The sequence below is a fragment of the Macaca fascicularis genome, chromosome 1, assembly GCF_037993035.2.
Source record: "Macaca fascicularis isolate 582-1 chromosome 1, T2T-MFA8v1.1".
In the NCBI taxonomy this organism is placed as follows: domain Eukaryota; kingdom Metazoa; phylum Chordata; class Mammalia; order Primates; family Cercopithecidae; genus Macaca; species Macaca fascicularis.
In genome coordinates this window covers 53,375,175-53,390,871 of record NC_088375.1, presented here as the reverse complement: position 1 = coordinate 53,390,871, position 15,697 = coordinate 53,375,175, and the positions used below count along the sequence as shown (strand labels likewise).

The 15,697-nt window shown below is 35.6% G+C and overlaps 1 long non-coding RNA gene across 2 annotated transcripts in view; it reads left to right on the top strand.

Moving 5' to 3' along the window:
• Positions 1-15,697, top strand: part of LOC135969393 (uncharacterized) — a 50,850-nt gene that overhangs the window by 20,846 nt on the left and 14,307 nt on the right. The window contains exon 1 of one of the 2 annotated variants that reach the window (XR_010584626.1): positions 1,304-1,632. The exons of the other annotated variant lie outside the window; for it this stretch is intronic. This is a non-coding gene — a long non-coding RNA (uncharacterized lncRNA). Of the gene's footprint in view, positions 1-1,303; positions 1,633-15,697 lie in introns of those variants that run through there. 2 annotated transcript variants of the gene reach the window in all.

The following is a 15,697-nucleotide window of genomic DNA, read 5'->3' as shown; positions in this document are numbered from 1 at the left end:
TGATTGATCTCTTAAAACTGTTTCTATGTTCTTTTTACGTGAAAATTACCTGTACTTAGTAATGTAAATTAGTAATCTATGCTAACCTGTTAATTGTTAAAGACTGAGACCTTATCTTAACTTGGGAATTCATTTTGTTTTAAAACTTTTCCCCAAATAGTTAATTAATATTTTAACAAACAACATTTTTGCCATGTTCTTAATTTTTTGAATATAAACTTTAAAATAAGCTTTGTTTACCTCTTCTCTAAATAAATCATGGCTAATTGTAAGATCAATAATCAGAAAAACACTTCTATCAAGCCGGTTTGTATAGCATTCTAGCTATAGAACATTATCTAAAGCATTCTAGTTTCAGAACAGTCTTAATCACTATGCTATAGTGCCTCTTTGAAAGTTCTTTACATCATATAGATTAGTGGCACTCAATTTTTTTTTTAATTTGTTTTTGTTTTGATTTGCTGTTGTTTTTAGCCATGATGCCTTTCCTTAAATCAAAACCTAAGCAATCTAAATAAGAGTATACAGATAAAAACTAGTGTACTTCCTTTGTTGAAAGCAGAGGAAAGGCCCTGGCACTTGGGAATACATTTCTCTCCTCTTCTCTGAGGTTGCACAGCTCATAAAGGGGCATGCCTCTCTGGGTCACATTTTTAAAATATCAATCCAGGTAAAAACTATTTTTTGAAAAAATATTGAAGATATCTGGATAGGTAAGCAAGTGTTTCTTTATTTAGATGTATACATTTAAAAACCATTGCAGTATATTGCAAAGTATGTACTTCAGTATCTGTTTCCAAACTCTGAGAAGTTCATGAGGCATTATCTATTTCCAGTAGTTAATTCTCATTACTAGTGGTTACAATGATGATGGAAAAACCAAATATGCCATTTTAATGACAGACATCTGAACGCCATGCTTGCCAGCCTGTCCAGGAGAGTGAGGCTTTCAATCACATCTAAGATGCTCCTCTGGTTAAATAGTGCAGTTTATATTCCAGGACCAGTAAGAAAATAAACATATTTGATATTTAAGGGAAGCAGGAACACAAAATAAAACTCAGTAAAACAATGACATATACAGGAAGTGCTACCATGTCTTCTAACACTGCTGGAACTGTGCCTATTCTATTCCCACCTTGAGGAATCAACACTGAAAGACAAACAAAATTCTGCTGCTCAGAAATGTTCCAAAATGAACACAAACCACATCCCCCCCACCCCACCAGCGCCAACTACACCTTTACTATAGATTTAAGAATAAATAGAATATATGCCACCATAATATTCCTGATCTACATTGAAAAATGATAGCAATATAGCTTCCTTAAGCACGTCTCAGGTTTGTAGGAAATGTATTTAGTTGTGTGTTAGATCACATTATTATTGTTTTCTGGATCAGTATTACATGAGCCTACACCATGAGGTCAGCCTCGGCCTTGTGACTTTGGTCAGGAAAATGTGAGCAGAATTAAGTTGTGTCACTTCTGAGTAGAAGTGTCTAGAGTCTGTCTATATATGTTCTTTTTTTTCTCTTCACAGTTTCCAGCAATGTCCAAAGATATTGGTTGAGTCCTGAGTAAGGAAAAAAAAATGTAGGATAATTGTGAAAAACATGAAAACGAGTGGGAAGTAAGCACCTTATATTTTATGTCAATAAGATTTGAGAATTGTTTTTACTAAAGCATAAGCTAGCTCATTCACACTGGTATAGGAATAAGTTATTATGCTGTTTTATGAACAAAGAAATTTCGGTTTTAAACAGTGGGCAAATAAGATTCTGTCATTGACCACTAGAGGATACTGCTTCTCTTTAATCCAGAAGTTTTCAGTCTTTGTTGGCAAAGCTCCAGAGTTCTGTAGGGATGAAATGGAATGGAGGTGGAATGAGAAAGCTTCTGAAGTGGAAAAGTGTACCTCCAATCCATTTTGACCATTTCAGTTCTGCTTTAATCAGTCACTCTCTCCCCCGATCCACTAATATTTTATGTAAGATGTTAATCAACCTAATTCGACTTGTCTCAATTTCTTATGATGTGTCCTGTTCGTAAAAAGACTGTGTGATCAGAAAAGGAATAGTAAGGGGAGTATCTTTAGAAAAGTCAAAGTTTGAGAGCAAGGATGTTGTATGGCGTCTTCAGCCCTGGTCCTTAGGGCAGCCCTGCCCAGCAGATGCAGACTCCTCTGGTCACAAGTGCTAATTATTATCATCACCCAACTGTAGCTTCTTTGTGCTGTTCAAGAGAATTTTTCTCCAGAGAATATTTGTCTCAAATAAGGAAAATGGGTGTTACACTTTCCTTTAGAGTTACGTTTTTATTTATACGTCAATGATTTGTCATTTGGTCATGTCAGTCTCCTATGAATTTGGCTAATGTGAGCCATTTCTACTGAGGACACATTCCCCTAGGCACATGCAAATGTTACAAAAGGGATTCTGGAATTGTATAACCTTATCTCAACCTGTGACCCTGTGAAGCCCTGTCTGGACTGAGAGCTAGATTCCTTACATAAGAGGCATCATTTCTATTTGCTCATCTGTACCTTTAACATAAGGCAGTGCTGTTTATTCTTTAGTTGTTTGTTACCATTTTTTCTACTTTTAGCACAGTAGAAAGCATTGAGAAATGCTGAGCTGAGAAACCAGCTCAGCTTCCACCAGAATATAAATTTCATTTGGAGTTTATCAGACTTTAAGAGTATATATATTATACTCTTAAATCTTTCCTAGGATTCATATATTGAAAAATTAATGTTTATACACACACACACACACACGCACATACACACATATATATATGTCTGAGACAGATTTATGGTATTTTTATGCCCTGAACAACTACTGGCACCTGTGACTGTTTCTAACCTTTCAAGAAACATATTAGCATCAGGAGCTTCAGAAATTTCAACCTTCCTAAGATTTTTTATTTAAAAGTATTACTTGAAATACTAAAAAGTGTTGTTATTATTTCCTGAAGCACTATACTAAAATAAATCATAATTTTAACAATGATTCAGAACTAGCAAAAAAACTCATAATATCTCTGGGCTGAAAATCACAGCTAAGTCTCATATTGTCCTTCTCAAAAATTAAAATAACACATTTGAAAAACTTTGTATACAGCAACCTGCACAAATGACAATTGAAGTTCATAAAACAGAATAAAAAATAAATAAATGTCCTGATTTTTTCAGTGATATTTTATTTTCATTCATTTAAGTTGATTTTGAGACTAAGACATTTCTTACTGCAGTGTCTAGGAAGAATAGAAAATTTGATAAATTTATATTGAAACTGATTTGGGGTTTTGGGGTCTTCATTCTCAAATTAGATGTTCTCTTTTTTTCAGTAGCTCTAAAGTTGGAGAGACCTTTGAGACGGTACTGTTTTAAATTTTCCTCTAGCTGGGCATATTTTGTTAAAGATATTAATGTTCTTAACTGATCGATGAGTAGCGTTGGATTTTATCTAAAAATCCAAAAATATATACAATAGTAATACCACTTTTCCAAGCATTTCTTGGACATCTGACTTTTTATCCTCTTCTTTTTTATTTTTTTCTAATTTTCTGTTACCTGATGAAAAGATTTTTTTATTGGTTCATATAGTCAATTAGGATACTTTGGTCCAATTCTCCAAATTTTTTTACAATTTCAGTTGTTATTAACAATTTGATTGTAATCTTTTATCATTAGATTCATTTCATTTTTATAATGTGTTATGATTGTAATAGTGGAAGGAATCTTAGCATAACTGACTCCATTTTTCCTCTGACTCCCCGCCTCCTGTGGTCATATCATTTACGTTAAAAGTGTCTGCTTAGCTTTGCTTGTAGACTAGCTAACGATAGGAGAAATTTAGGTTGTAGTTCAACTTTAAGAAGAAAAATGGTAACAGTTCCTTTATCAAAACTAACTCACAAGGAGTTAAGGAAGTACACATACAAGTAATGGTATTTTCGTAAAGATTTATGGGAACATTGTGACCTGAGCTACTTCATCTGAACAGAAGTCAGCTGTTTTCACAACCTACTGGGACCATTTCACAAAGAATTTTCACAACCTAGTGGGACCGTTGCTGATGCCCAGATGTGTCTGAGGTTGTCAGTCACCTCTTGACCTCAATCCTCTTTCTTCTCCCTTCCATTAAAATAAAAAATGAGCCTAAAGTTCATGCTAACTGAAGATGGTTCTTTGAAACAGAAGTTCATCTTCTTGGTTTGCTGGACCTCTGAATAAAGTCACTTTCCTTGCCTCATTGCCTTGTTTCTATATGTATTGGCAGCCATGCAGCAAGTGGTACAAGCTTGAACTTATTTACACTATCAAACAAGGTGAAATATATGCCCCCAAATTAGAATACACACACACACACACCCAACCTTTGAAATTTCCTGTCTAAGAGGCAGTCCTCTAAGGAAAATAAAAGTCATTAGCTAATACTCCTAAATCTTTCTTTACAACCAGGATATATTCTATTTCTCCATTGTCTTGAATTCATGCATACATCTGTCTTAAGTCATTTGGCTATTCATACTTTGATTTGTGGATTCAGATATTCTCCTTTTTCTGCTATTGAGTCTTCAATTGACTTTAATTCTATTACTTACACCTCAGCAAGAAAAATAGATTCTTCTTTTCTGGTTGAAGGATAGGATTAACCTTTCATACAAAATATGATACTTTTCAGTGGGATTCTCCAAGACATGAATTAGAAACAGAACTAGCTCTTCACACAACTGCCTGATGAGAATTGCAGTCTGTAATGTGATATACTGTGTTCCTTTACCTTCAAAAGAGAACATGAATGATTGCATTTGCAAGTCAATGAAGAGAATGACATGTGAAATTCTTTGTTATTAATGTTCTGCTAGATAGTCATTTACCTTAAAGGAGCAAATTTTAGGAAAATTGAAACAGTAAAAATGCAACTCAGAAGAATGGTTATTTCATCCAGGAATTGCTCTGGAATATATTAGAAGACTACAGGGATATGTTAAAAATGGTCTGCTTCACCTGATACAGAGAAAATCCAAATAGTCCAAGCCATGTATAATGAAGTATTTCTCCTTGGACATAAAATAACCTTTTGGTTTTACCACACTGTCTTTTGTAGCTTTAATGTTTAGTCATAGTTATCCACATCTAACAAGCATAAATAAGCATGAACTTGTCATAGAACTTCCTCTAGTTCTTTCATAAGCAGGGGTGCAGTAGTGAATTCCAAATTATCTTATTCAAAAGATTATAGAGGCAGGTAACATCCTGTATTTGGGTGGCAGACAGAGAAAGAAGATATATGTTTCCATCTCAAACATTTCAAAAACATTATATAAGATGTCTGCAAAAATATATATTTGTATCCCTAGACGTCGGTTCTTAATATAAATTTTAGCAAATTAAAATTCTGTATGATTTTATAAACTTTCAAGCCTATAGATTTTTTTATAGCTTCTCAGTGGAACTTGGAATCTGGCAAAAAGATTTATGTTGAATGCAAATGTTTTCAATATATTTTAATAATAATATAAACTATCCTTTTTAAAGATTTTTTTCCTATTCATATACAGTTATCACTCCTAAAATTCGTATTCTTTCAAACATGAAATGGATTAAAAAGTGACATTAGCAACTGTCATTTCCACAATGGTAAAATGTATAAGTCATTTCTGCTGGCAAAGCTGTTTACTTGGACTGACATTTGGCATAGGGCAATCTGGGCATGTATACAATGTAGAAGATCTTGATGAATTAGGATTGAGGAAGGACTTTTTTTAAGAGATGTGGTCTTGCTCTGTTGCCCAGGCTGGAGCGTAGTGATTATAACTCACTGTAACCTTGAACACCTCTATTCAAACAATCCTCCTGTCTTGGCCACCTGAGTAACTAGGATTACAAGCATGAGCCAAAACACCCAGTAGTAAGGATTTCTTAAAGTTCCAAAAGCAAAACATAATGTGCAAAATATTAATGAAATATATTATAATAAAATCAAGGACATTTTATTTAATGAAGTAAATCACAAAGTAAATAGGAAGGGAACACATGTAAAAGAATATTCACAATGTCTAAAAATGAAACAATATCTAGAATATATAAAGACTTCTGCAAATCAGTAAAAAGAGGGGAGAGTTAAGAGTGAAGCAGGTAAATGGTATAAATGGGTAATTTATAAAAGGGAACACTTAAATAATAAAAAGAATATGTTTGTTTGAAATAATTAATGGTTAGACATGAGAATTTTAAAAAGAATGATATAGCCATATCCACTACTCTGGCAAAAGTTTGTCAAAAAATTTGCTGGCAGATATTGGTGATATGGCACTCTCATGCATTGCTGGCTGGAGGAAGCCCAGAAAACAGTCATTCTATAAATCAATCTAGAAATGTTCAAGCAAATTAAATATAGACATAATGTATAATATAGAGGTAGTGATATATTTCAAATAAATCCCAACAGTATTCCAAGTGGGTTATTTGTAAGTATAGAGTAAAACTGAACATGAATTATGGTGCCCGGATTTGGAGGTAATACAGCTTTCTGTCATTAGAGAGTGGTTTAACAAATATGATGGGTGCATACCATGAACTATCATGAAATAATTAAAAGTGATAGATTAGATGCATACATAGTAATAGCTTTCAAAATCAGATTCCTCCATGAAAAATAAAATAGGTGACATAGAAAAACTAACATGGGATTAAATACATACCAATAAAATAGAAAGACACAGTTTGAAATAACACAGGTATGTAAAATATATACAAAATTAACACAAAATAATGGTCTATTGGCATGCAAGGCACATTCAGTGTCATAGATGGGAATAAAAGAGAATAGATAAGACTGAATAGCAAAGGAGCCATAAACGTTCCAACAGTGATACATTAACATAAATTAAGTAAACAAGCAACTGATAACAAAATAAATAACTGAATAAGTATCAAAATCTGTAAAATAAAAATTTGAGACTGTATGTCCATGCCCATACTTGCCGCCTTTTTATGTACCTAACAATGTAATTTTATACATATAATCCTCCAATGTTGTTTTGTTCTAGGTATTTTAATATTTTTATTGCCATTGTGAATAGGATTTATCTCCATTATGTGCTCTAACCTGTCAAACACTCCATATAGAAAAATAACTTATTCCTTATTTTAGGATTTTTAAATCAAAACCAACATTTATTAATCCTAAAACAGTTGATGTAATTTTCCTGGGTTTTGTGGGTAAAAAAATATTTCTTCTGTAGAAAATTGTTCTCATTTTCAATATTTATAGACTTATTTTCTTTTCTAACTGAATTGTTTTGAAATAACGGCGCTATTATGCATGAGCCAACAGCATCTTGTTGGCTGTTCTGATTTTTAGTATTTATATGGTTTTGTTTTTCTTCGTAGCTGAATTGTTGGATTATAACAGCTATTTTTAACAAAAGTGGTGAATTCTTTTATCAATGTCTTGTCATTCCATTGTCACTTTTATAGATGATTTTGATTTTAGATATGTGACTTCTTCATTGTCACATTGGAAAGTTTCCTTTTAATCATAACTTACTATGACCTTTCTTTGCTATTTGCATGATTTCCATAATAATATTCTGATGTGATTAAAATAAAAACTTCTAACATACATACACATTACTCATTTTTAATAGAAAAAGTTCCAACAATTATTGTAAAAGTGGACTACTATACACTATGCTCCTAAACATGTGTAGGATTTGCAGGCTTCTATACGTTGAGCAGAGGGGACAGGGTGTTTATTAGTTTCTCATGCTTTGTAACAAATTACATAAAACATATTAAAACAGCACACATTTATTATCCCACACTTTCTGTAGGTCAGAAGTTCAAGTAGGGCATGGCTGGATTCTCTGCTCAGAGACTCATGATGGGACTGAAATCAAGGTGTGTTGGTGGGGAAAATGAAACTTGGAATCTTCTTCCAAGGTCTTGTTGAAAGAATTAATTTATATGCAGTTAGAGAATTGAGGTTTCCATTTTTTTTGAACTGTTGTTCAGGGACCATTTTCAGTAACCAGAGGCTGCCACACCTCTTGGCTATGTGGATTTATGGGCATGAGATCTCCGTAGTTAATCTGACTCCATACTCTGAAGGACTCTATGCTTGGTTTAATGCTCTGTTCTTATCATCTTGAAATTATTTGATCATTAAACTTGTGTTTTCTATTTGAAGCCTGAAGAAATAATGGGGCATGTGCTGAGAGCTTGGAACATCAACTCATGTACATTTCCTCTCCCTGTCATCACTCTCTTCCCAGCAGGGCCTAGATACTCATGAAATGGATAAAGTGGAGGTTGTACACACATGCACTGAAGTGTTTCAGTAGTGGATGGCAATAACTATACTAATCTGAGCAGACAGCACTCAGCTTTGTCAGGTAGGCATCCAGCTAAAGACTGTCCTTGCAAAAGAGAACCTCCAACTTCTGTCCCACCCTCAATCCAGTTAAAAGCAAAGGTTAAAAGACCCTTGGGGGGTGCCTCTACTATGGATTGGAACCGTGTGCCTGTAGCAAAGGGAGATGACAGGCTTGGCTTTCCTAGACTCCATCTCCAGCTAGGTTGCATCAAATCCGTCCAGAGGCTGGCAGGAGGCGGAATCCTTCAGCTGTCAGGCCTGGTGCTTGCCACTCATCAAGGGTGGCACTCTCAGGAGCCTTTGCGAGTTTGTGCTTGTCCCATGAGTATCCCTGCTGCCTTACAGTGCATACCCTTGGGTGGACTCCTGGTCTGGAAGGGCCCTTCCTTTCTTGTTCAAACCTTCCTGAATCTAGCTTACATCTTTTTTTCTTCAGGCCTGCTAGAGGCACTGTCAGGGACAAGCTGAAAATATAAATTGTGCAATTTTTGTGATTCTGAAAATTTAGATGCTCTAATACTTGCATTTAAAACTGATATCACATAATCTAAACATAAATGGTATAAATGGTACCATGCATGCAAATAATTTATAATTTAAATTGTTTCTTTCTTAGAAAAATAAATAAAACGCATCATGGCAATTTGAAAGGGAAAATACAGGAAGAAAATAATATATATTTTGATACCTTTAACAGGACTCTTTTTCCTGTTTTTAAAATAAGCCCTCATTTTGAACATAGGCACCCATAATTCATAGAAATACACAAATTATGAAGTGGGTCCTGCATCCGCATTCTGATGATACTTACTTTGTAAGCAATCTGCTTTTGGTTTTTTGAGTTTTAGAGTTAAGTGCTGTGTAGGATTACGTTTTTAGTCCAAAATAGATAGGTATATGATCTGGTGTTCAATTGGCTGTATGTAGCAGGCCATTGATATAGTTTGGAAATTTTTTCCTCTCCAAATCTCATGTTGAAATGTGACCTCCAATGTTGCAGGTGGGCCACGCGGGAGGTGTTTGCCTTATAGGGGCAGATCCCTCATGAATAGCTTGGTGCTGTCATCACATTAATGAGTGAGTTCTCGCTCTATGAGACAGCATAAGATCTGGTTGTTTAAAAGGCCTGATACTTCCTTCCTCTTTCTCTTGCTGCCATATGCTGGCTGCCCTTTTGCCTTCTGTCATAACTGTAAGCTTCCTGAGTCCCTCACCCAAAGCAGATGCTGACACTATGTTTCTTGTACAGCCTGTAAAACCACTTTTCTCTATAAATTGCCCCGCTTTGAGTATTCTTTGGAAGCAATGCAAAATGGACTAACAGAAATAAATTTAGAAGTGCTTAAAAATGGAGGTTTCATTTTTTTATATTTTGCACAGTTTTTCAGACTGGCAGGTCTAGGAGGTATTCAAGAATTACATTATATTAAAACTCAGACTTTCTTTTTGTTTCTTTTTATCACTTAATCACTGTCACCAGAATCCAGTCATTCTCAAACAATGCACAAACCTGAAACGAAGGGAGAATTGTCTTCACACATTTTATCAGCACACTTCTCAAGGGCCATATGCTGGGATTGTATCTATGCTCAAACATAACTAAGGCTGAGAAAGTACCTTGCATTTTCAACTCCTGTTATCACTAGAGGTAAGCTCTGATAGCAACAACAACGAAAGTGTTGGGAAGACATGGGTAAGAGGTGTAGGGTAGACAAAAGGCACCATGTAGTGATATATGTAACTGACTCAGTGGCAGCTCAGGAGATCTGAAGAGCAAGGGATTTGGGAGATGGACCCAAGACTTATCATATGAAGTGTCTTTTGGTTTCACTCTCTTGTGTTTCATCTTTTATCTCTTAACATGCCTTTTTAATTTGTATTTTTCTCTCAGAAAAACCTTTGCATGACAGTTAAGAAAGCCACAAACAACCATTTTTGCTCTATAAATCCAGTGAAAATTGTTTTTCTATGGACTTCCAAATAACAATTCCATTGAAGCCCTTTAATTGTCTCTGATGGGGTGACATTTGCATGAGCTGTGGCATTCATTATTGCCAGGTAGTTGGATATTATGACCTACTAGGCCTGAGTTACACTCGTATCACTAGGTGAATGGAGGATGGTGGTTTGGGGTGGAGAAATAAAGCACTGGAATTTCAAGCTTTAACATAGGTATTGACATGAGTGAGAATGTTTTATTAAAAAGATTTTTTTTTCTAATACAATATTTATTCTATTTTGTGAGTTTGAACAGTTAATTAGATAGTTTAGCATTAGATTTCTAGATTCATCACATTCTCTTGCTCTCAATCAGAATTTTATTTGTTTTATTTTTCTTCAGTTTTGTTTTTTCTGTTGCAGTTTCTGTACATATCACCTTATTTCTCAGAGTTCTTTAAAAAAATATTGGAGGGAACACAATACAGGTGCATAACTACTATATTCAGCTATCTTTTGAAATATCTTACAATCCTTATTCTTTTCATGTTATCATGAGTGTTTTATGTTTCAGACTGCTTTTACTAGCCCTGTAATGGTGTTTTTGATTTTGTATTTACTTTTATGAAAATGAAGAAAGTGCCAATCCTCACAGATTTGTTGTACTATGCTCATCTCTGCATGATAGCTTTAAAAATCTACTCCAAGTTAAAGCTATTATGAGAAGCCAAGGAAAGTAGTACCCACATGGGGAGAGTGGAAGAGGAACCATGGTGGGCAGACCTTAGCTGGTGTTAGAACTCCAGCAAGATGAAGCAAGCCTATTAGTAGGCGGGCTAATGAATGCAGAGTCAGGTGGGAGACCACGTTTGGAGATAGCTTGGCAGGAGGGTTGGAATGAAAGTAGGTATGCTTGAAGTGGGGAGGGAGGCAGAGAGATAGACACAGAGGAGAGGAGATTGCTTATATACTATGGGAATGACTTTAAAAAGTAACTATATTTAAAATAATGGGAGTCAAGTTTTTCACTTTCAGAAAATGGAATTAAAATGATAGAAATGGAGAAACCTGCTATGAACACTCTGATGATGTTTTTAATGTAAATATAAATGTATAGATATTTATATAGATACTATTATCACTAAAAGCATCTCTTTAAAAGTCATCTAACCAGTGACTCCTTTCCTGATCATGCTGTCTAAAATAACAGAAACTTCTCTTTATTCTTCTTGTACCATTTCACTTTTCTTTATGACTTTCATTATTGGAGAAAGAGGTTTCGAGGAACAGAGAGCATCAGTTTCAACATTCTTGAGTAGGGAGCATGCTTGGCATGTTTGGGTGAAGCCAAGAGGCCAGTGTTCTAGAACGAAGTGACAGAGAGAAGGGAGTGGGGAGAGTAGATGAAGTCATGGAGGACCTTATGGGTCATGGGAAGGATTTTTTATTTTTAGTCTACATGAAAGAGTAAGTCATAGAAGAGCTTTGGCCAGAATTGTGATGTGACCTGACCTACAGTTTAAGGGATCACTTCTGTTGCTTCAGAAAAGAACCTGGTCGTGACAGAAAAGGAAGCAAGAAAGCCAGTCTAAGGGTAAAGATGATGGTGACTTGGACAAGGGTGGTAGTGGTGAAATTACTGAGAGTTTAGCCAACGTTTTTTGATTGACTAGTTGTGGATTCTATGAGAAAGACAATAATGGGGCATAATATCAATATTTTGGCCGAAACTACTGTGAGAGTTTCGGTACCACCCACAGAGTTGGAGCGTTTTAATAAAATAAGAGGTTTAGAGGCAGAGATCTTAGGTTCTAAGTATACTTGTTTTAAAGTACTTATTAGACATTCAAGTGCAGATGACAAATAGGGATTCTGGAATTTTTGGAAAAAGTAGAGCTCCAAAATTGAGAGCCATTTTTAAAGAATGTATTTAAAGGTTTTGTAAGTTCACTTACAGGTTAATGTCAAATATATAAGGGAAGTGGTTCTCAGACTGAGCCCTGAGGTACATCCACAGTTAGAAGGTTAGACAATGAAAAGAGATGAACAAAGGACGTTGAGAAGAAGGGAACATGAGGAAGCAGGACAAAATTAGAGACAATAGTATTTTGCTACATAGAGAAAAGTGTTTCAAGAAAGAGAGGCTAATGAATTAAATCAAGTAGCATCGAAAATGCCAGTAAAATAAGGATTCCAAATGGAATTTGGGACTCAGATAATAATGCTTTTGACATTTACTCAAACAATTTTAGAAAAACGTCTAATCGATTCAATAGAATAAACAGTTTCAAGAGAGAGTAAAAGGGAAGAGAATGAAATCGTAGTATAGATGTCTATTTAAAGGAAACTTATTTCAAAGAGTAGTAACAAAAGGGAGCTTCAACTAGTGGAGAAAGATTCAAGTAGAATCATTCCTTGAGCAAAAGTAGGAGTGGATTCTAGAACAAAGTATGGTTAGTTATTTCATAGTAACAGGAAGGAGGTCATAGGATATAGCCACAGATAGCAGTACATGGGCAAATTCTGTCCATGAGAGTATGTGGAAGTTTCCCACTGACTCCTTTTTTTTTTTTTCTTTAAATAAAATAGGAAATGTCATCAGGTGAGGTTAAGTGGTCTGGGGAATTAGAGTTTTAATCAAAGAGTAGAAATGATTTATCTTGAATAGTAGAAGAATCCTTTGATAGTGAAATGCAGTAAGATAAGAATCACTGAGACGCATTTGCGGGTAAGGTTATAAAAATACAATGAGACCATTTGATGTGTCTGTAAGTTTAAATGCCTGTGTAGAACCTGTGAAGAGGTTTGAAAACTTTTGGTTTTGCTGTTATTTTTGTTGCTAGCCAGGTATATCAGCTTCCTAGGGCTGCCATAATAAATGACCATGAACTAGGTGGCTTATAACCACAGCAATACATTTTCTCACAGTTGTGGAAGCTACAAAACTGAAATCAAGGTGTTGGCAACAATATACTCTCTATTAAGGCTCTGAGGGATGATCTTTCCTTACCTTTTCCTAATTTCTAGCGGTTTCTAGTCATCCTTCACGCTCCTTGGATTATCAGTTCATCACTTCAATCTCAGTTTCCATTGTTACATGGCAGTCTCCTTTTGTATTTCTGTGACTTCCCTTTGCCTTTTTATAAGGATACCAGTCACTGGATTAGAACTGACCATAATACAGCATTATTTCCTCTTAGCTAAACAAATGACATTTGCAAATACCCTATTTTCCAGAAAGGTCATATACTTAAAGTCTGGGTGGCCATGGATTTTTAGAGACAACATTTATCCTAATTCACAGGTGAGAATGATCATGGAAAAAAAAATGGCAAAAGAGCTGAGTGTTTACTCAAGGGAGTGGTTAACAATAGCCAGTGGAATCTAAGCTGTAACTAACAAAGTGAAGATAAGAAGCTGGTGATAGTGAAAAGTTAGTGGGGTCATTCAACCAAAAGTTTTCAAAAGTGTAATAAAAATAATTATTGGAGCAAGCACAGAAGCTCATGTCTATAATCCAAGCATGTTGGGAGGCTGAAGCGGAAGGATGACTTGAGCCCAGATGTTCAAATCCAGCCTGGACAACATAGTGGAAGCTCACATCTACAAAAATTAAAAAAAAAAAAAAAATAGCCAGACATGTTGGCATGCACTTATAATACCAGCTACTTGAAGGGCTGAAGTGGAGGATTCCTTGAGAATGGAAGTTAGAAGATGTAGTGAGCAGTGATTGTGCCACAGCACTCCGCCTGGGTGACAGAGTGAGAGGCTATCTCAAAAATAAACAAACAGACAAATAAATAAATTACTGGAATCATGATACTAGAAGGACTGCAAAGACTTGCATGTGATCAGAGAATGGAGAGTTTGAAACTGATATCCTGGGGGTAAAAATATCGGTAATAACAGTCTAGAATCTGAAACAGAGGGCAAAATCCATGGAAGGAAGAAAATATTAATTATTATAAATGAGGATATATATATATATATATATATGAATCACCAATAATTATGTGTGTGTGTGTGTGTGTGTGTGTGTGTGTGTGTATTTTTTCCTTTGGCAAGGAGTCTCCTGTTTGGTCAAAAGCATGTCTTTGGAGAAGATGGAAACTGTCCGTAGTTAGCAGTCAGTACTGATAGCAGCTGGGATGTGTGTATACATATCAGGTAGTGAGGATCTGAGGTAAAAACTAACAGCATTCCTTAAAGGTATAAAATGGTATATCCTAAATGTATTTGCTGCACAAAACCCGTGAATTTTTCGGAGATGGTCGTTCAATGATCTGCAAGAGAACTAAGGAGTGGGGAGGTCATCAAGCAGCCAACAGATCATACAGTTCAAAAAGTATGAGGAATGAATAGCCACAGCTTAAATAGAAACAGAAATGAAAAGGATAATATTCTTAGGGAAGAGCTGGGTTCTGTTAAATGAAGAAGACTAAAGTATGAGTGGAGGATAAGAAAATAAGGGAATTTGTTTATGATAGATGGCATATTCCAGAAAGTACAGCAGCAGAGTCTGTAATGTGTAGGAAAAGAGAGGGTAAGCATAGAAAACTCTTCAGCCCGCGTGAAATTAGGAAATATTTGGCGAAGCAGAGTCCAGGTGAAGAGGAATGACCCAAGACTCTTGGTATTCTAGTGATGACTGAAATAAATAGATCCATAAAGGAATTAAAACTGATTTCCTGTTAGAGGAAGAAACAAAGTTCAGTTCTAATGATAACGTATTTCATAAGTATCGGGAGAACCCACTCCCGATAGTTACGTGGGTTCATTTCTATTTCCTCCGCTGGTTTGAGAAATAAAGGGAAAGAGCACAAGAGAAATTTAAAGCTGAGTGTCCGGGGGAGACATCATGTGGTTGGCAGGATCCGTGATGCCCCCCTGAGCCATAAAACCAGCAAGTTTTTATTAGTGATTTTCAAAAGGGGAGGGAGTGCCCGAATAGGGTGTGGGTCACAGAGATCACATACTTCACAAGGTAATAAAATATCCCAAAGCAAGTGGAGGCAGGACAAGATCACAGGACCATAGGATGGGACGAAATTAAAATTGCTAATGAAGTTTCCGGCAGGCATTGTCATTGATAACATCTTATCAGGAAACAGGGTTTGAGAGCAGACAACCTGTCTGATCAAAATTTATTAGGCGGGAATTTTCCTCGTTCTAATAAGCCTGGGAGCCCTACAGGAGACTGGAGTTTATTTCATCCTTTCAGCTTTGACCACAAAAGATGGCACACCTTGAGGGGGCCTTCTAAAAACCTACCCTCAGGGCGCATTCTCTTTCTCAGGGATGTTCCTTGCTGAGAAAAATAATTCAGCGATATTTCTCCTATTTGCTTTTGAAAGAGGAGAAATATGGCTC